This window comes from Clupea harengus, chromosome 17 (genome assembly GCF_900700415.2).
Source record: "Clupea harengus chromosome 17, Ch_v2.0.2, whole genome shotgun sequence".
Classification (NCBI taxonomy): domain Eukaryota; kingdom Metazoa; phylum Chordata; class Actinopteri; order Clupeiformes; family Clupeidae; genus Clupea; species Clupea harengus.
The window spans coordinates 18,749,358-18,754,357 of record NC_045168.1 but is presented as its reverse complement, the minus strand read 5'-3'; the positions used below and the strand labels follow the sequence as shown (position 1 = coordinate 18,754,357).

Below are 5,000 nucleotides of genomic sequence, written 5' to 3'. Positions count from 1 at the left end.
TCCCTCCCTGGCTGCTGCTTCTGCTGTTGTTGTTTTTGGGTGTAATCCTGATGTCAGGAGGGACTCCCCCCCCCCCCCCCCCCCCAACCTCTATCCCTCTGCCCCTCTGTTGGCTCACTCTGGCTCAGTCACACACCAGACTGTAGCCATCTGCTCCAGCACATCCACAACCCATCTACTGACAGCCTGTGCAACACCGAAAAACTGTCCCCGTGACTGCTCCCTCAGAACCTGCAATAATGCCCCCTCAAGCAGTCGTCCTACAGGAGCCCTGCACCTCTTCCCCAATTGTTTTGCCACAACCTGTGCAAGACCTAATTCGTCCTCAAACTGGCGGTGCCACCATGGTCGCAACAACACCTGAAACCCCTCTGTCTGATTGATCCTCCACAGCCTGTGCGACATCCAAACCTTTCCCTCCTCTTTTCTTTCAATAAACTGTGTGACGTCCCCCTGCCTGGCCTCTCACTGCCTGCGTAACATCGAAATGATTCCCCCTGACAACCCTATCATCCAGATCTGGGCGTTATCAAAAACCCTCCCACTGAGTAGTTTTGTAGCCTTTGCGCAACTTAAAATCCCCCCACAAACAGAGGGACGTACACAGAGGCGAAAGCCCTTCTCAAGCACAGATGGGCTCTTTTTTTGGGATGATCATTTTATCCCGTGGCCATTTGTGCCCTTCGGTGGCTGAGCGACGATGGCTTATCCTGCGCTAATTGGTGTTGATTAGCACTGTGAAGTCAAGTCCCGTCTTTTGGCCGCGGTGCCAGCAAGGCCTGGAAGTCCTCCAGTCTGTAAACACAAACACGAGGCCACTCAGAGCGCTCAGGCCGCCCGCTCGGAATATGTGGGGTAATCAGGGAAGAGGCTGGGCTTTAGAAGAAGTCTGGGAGAGGTGTGTGTGGTGTGTGTGGTCTGTTTGTTTGTGCATGTGTGTGTGTGTGTGTGTGTGTGTGTGGGGGGGGGCTGGTGGTGTGATGAGGTGATTTAGAGATATTGCATTAAGACAATAGGGTTTAGGGAAAGAGGGGGGTCTAAAGATTTACGCACATTTTCCAAGCTTACACCAAAACAACCACATGCCATCTGTAGGAGTTAGTGTTGGCGCTCCACCAGATCTCTCCCTCTCTCTCTCTCTCTCTCTTTTCATCTCTCTCCCTCTCTGTCTCTCCCTCTCCCTCTCCCTCTCTCCCTCTCTCTCTCTCTCTCTCTCTCTCTCTCTCTCTCTCTCTTGCTGTCTCCGTCACAATACCTCTTCCTTTCAAAACCCAATAATGAGGACAACACAATGCGGTTGTTAGAGGTTTCTGTGTTGTGCCCAGTCTGCCGCTCGCCCTCCTGTGCTGTCTGATCCTGTTCCCCGGTGTGGAGACAGGGGCAGGTGCTCTGCCTGGATCAGCTGCAAAAAGCCCAACAAACAGCCCACAGGCAGAGCCCAAGCCCACAGGCAGAGCCCAAGCCCACAGGCAGAGCCCAAGCCCACAGGCAGAGCCCAAGCCGTGCCGTGCTGAGCTAGGCACACATACGCTCACATCACTCTCTGAACCGGGATGAAAGAATCGCTATTTGTTTTTTAATCTTTTTATTATTATTTATTTTTTTCAGTTTTTTTCTCCTCTCTTTCCAAATGCCTCTCCCATCGACAGGCATTTGGCGAGACAACTTCAAACGGTGAGGGCAGGAATCGGTTGTACAGATAGTCAGAGCGATGCTGTTTTTTTTTTCACTTCAACTCGGTCTTTCTTTCCTGCCTGCTTGTCTTACCGTGGCGATGGCAGTGGTTCTCTTAGTGAGGATCAATACCAGGCCTGTTTAACTAATTGATGCAGATTCTGTGCTGTGCATGGCTGGCATGGAGCCAGCCAGAAATGATCCCTCTGATCCGACACCTACTTATCACTGTACCTCATAATGAAAGAGAGAGAGAGAGCGAGGGAGAGAGAGAGAGAGGGAGGGAGATAAATCAATTATTTTTAAAAGATTTTTACATTTGAATTCTTAAAAACCTGTTGAGCTGATTGTGTGATGTGGTCATACACGTGAGTGCTGGGGAAAGGAGAACCACAGGTAGAAGGAGAGGGGCGCTGCTCGGGGGCGTGAGTGGAACGGGTCGGGAGAGATAGATGGGGAGGGCGCTGCTCACCAGATGGACACCAGAGCAGAACCTCTGGCCAAGGAACGACAGAAACACACATTTTACTCTGGAGGGGTGGGCTTCAATCAGCTAAGAGGTGATAAAATCAAATTAATTAAATTACTCTCTTTCTCTCTTCCCCCTCTTCCTCCCCTCTTCCTTCCACCCTCGTTCTCACCTCTTCTATCTATCTGTCCTCCTCTCCTCCCTTGTTCTGAAGCAAAGTAGATGTGAGGAGAGGAAGGGAGGGATGGACTGGTCTTGCATCAGCAGGCAGCTTGTGACAGAAGCACCATTAGTGGAACATTAACACAATTGTGTGAAAGAGAGAGAGAGAGAGAGAGGTTTTTAATGTAAAAAGTCTTCTGTGTCATGTTGTATGACATACATTTGCATTCACTCACATCCATGTGGACACACACACACTGCGGCTTTCACACACACACACACACACACACACACACACACACACACACACACACACACACACACACATACACACAGAGAGAGAGAGAACGAGAGCAAGAGAGATATTGAAAATTGATTGAATTGAAATAGCGTGGACTTGTGTGTTTGTGTGTGTGCTTATCTATGTGTAGGAAAGGAGGGGTGGAGGTTGTGTGGCTGGGATGTGGGAAATGGATTTCTCTGTATTTGTATGTTCAGGTGCAAATGCTTTTCACCGCAGTGTGGGTCCCCAGAGGACTGTACTATGCCTGCAAACGAGAAATCTGTCATTCCATCATCTGTGTGTTTGTGTGTGTGTGTGTGTGTGTGTGTGTGTGTGTGTGTGTGTGTTTGTGTATGTGTGTTTGTGTGTGTGTGTGTGTGTGTGTGTGTGTTTGTGTATGTGTGTTTGTGTGTGTGTGTGTGTTTGCATGTATGTGCATTTGTGTTCGGGGTGGGGGGGTGAGGAGGAGTTGAGTTAATATGTGATGTAAATCAAACACCAGTATTTTTTTTCACACAGAAACTATTCTCTTTCAGAAACAAGTCTTGTGCGCACAAACACACACACACTCCTCCTGTACAGAGAGAAACATGTCTCAAAAGTATTTGTAAATGCATGTATCATGATCCACAAATATGCAACCAATAACAAATTTCTTTTTCTATCAACAAATATCGAATTCCTTACTAGTGACTTATAATTATAATTATAATAAATGTACTATGATTTGTACAAATGAATGTGCATTTGAAAACATATACTGTACTTTTATAATTTGTTAAAAGACTTCATAATTTGTGTGTGCATTTGTCGTGAAATGGCATTCATAACTGTAATTCTGTGTTGAATCTCCATTTGTGGATCATCGGACAGACACGTCACTGACGTAATTTTGAGACATTCTTTTCACTTATTTGCGATCCACACACAAATAGGTCTTGATCCACACAAATGCCCCCTCCCCCTCCAATCAAAGGCAGTGGAACGACCACTAGGTGGCAGTCTCATTTAATTCTGCCATAGCGTACATAGTAGCATTTTGGTTGTGGCAATGCTACAGAGAGTCTCAACAAACTCACCATTCAGCTAAAATAGGTCCTCCTGACAGAAGGCAACAAACTGAATATTTATCTAAAGTTTGTCAAGCTAGTCAGATAATAGTGTCGCACCCAGCTCACCTAGCTGCATTAGCCCTAGACTTGAAACTTGAAATATACTTGAAATGGAGATACCTCTTGCAGGCATGAATGTAAAGCATTAAGAATATTGATATAATGGTTCTCCTAACCAAGAACCGGCCAACTTGAGGTGAAATGGAGCCCGCTAACTAAGTTACCTGAGCATGGTAGGACACAAGGCTAACTAAGTTACCTGAGCATGGTAGGCTCTGGTGAAGAATAGGCATGAATGGAAAGAGTTTGTCTTCCATGAATAAACGCTGATCACGATAATTAATGTTCCATGAACCACCAATGTTATGAGCATCAGTTTAGCAATCTCTACAAAAAAAAGCTGAATCAATATTCTGAAACCCTTTACATTCATCAGAGTGTCGATTTCTCCATTTCAGCTCACACTTGCATGTCTTTGTTGAAAAAATGATACTGCAGCTAGCAAGCTGATAGATTGCTGAGTTAGATGGTTAAAAAAGTTATCTGTATAGCTTTATAACCCTGTTGACCAGTCAGGATCCATTTCAGCTGCAGGGTGAAAGAAAACATTGTCTTTCTCTCAACAACCTCTATCTTAGGCCACTCCATACACCACGGCCTGAATAAAACAAGACTGCTACCTAGTGGTCCCTCTCCATTGCGTTTGTTTGGAGGTAGGGGGGACATTTGTGTGGATCAAGATCTAAAAGGCGAAAATAATGTCTCAAAATTATGGTGGAAACTCAACGTGGGCGCCTCACATGCTTCATTACAGATTGCCAAATGACAATTCAAGTATTTCAAGTAACAAGTTTGATTACTAAGTATTCACATTATAAAGTTTATATTTACAAATAGACGTTACTTTGTAAAAACCATTGTACGTGTATTCAAATGAGAACTCAAGTAGGGAGTTCTGTATCTGTGGATAGAAAAACACATTTGTAAATTATTGCACATTTGTGGATCATGGTCCGTTCATTTACAAACGATTTTCTCTCTATACTGTTGTGTGTTTCACCCCTCTGTGTATTTCCATTCCACTCTCAGGGAGGTTTGTGTGTGTGTGTGTGTGTGTGTGTGTGTGTGTGTGTGAGTGAGTGAGTGAGTGAGTGAGTGAGTGAGTGAGTGAGTGAGTGAGTGAGTGAGTGAGTGAGTGAGTGAGTGAGTGAGTGAGTGAGTGAGTGAGAGAGAGAGAGAGAGAGAGAGAGAGAGAGAGAGAGAGAGAGAGAGAATAGTGTGACAGAGGAGGAGAGTTGCT

The 5,000-nt window shown here is 45.5% G+C and overlaps 1 protein-coding gene across 1 annotated transcript in view; it reads left to right on the top strand.

Annotated features, from left to right (window-relative positions):
* LOC105897214 (cadherin-20) overlaps nucleotides 1-5,000 on the top strand; it is a 61,868-nt gene that overhangs the window by 21,545 nt on the left and 35,323 nt on the right. The window lies entirely within an intron of this gene.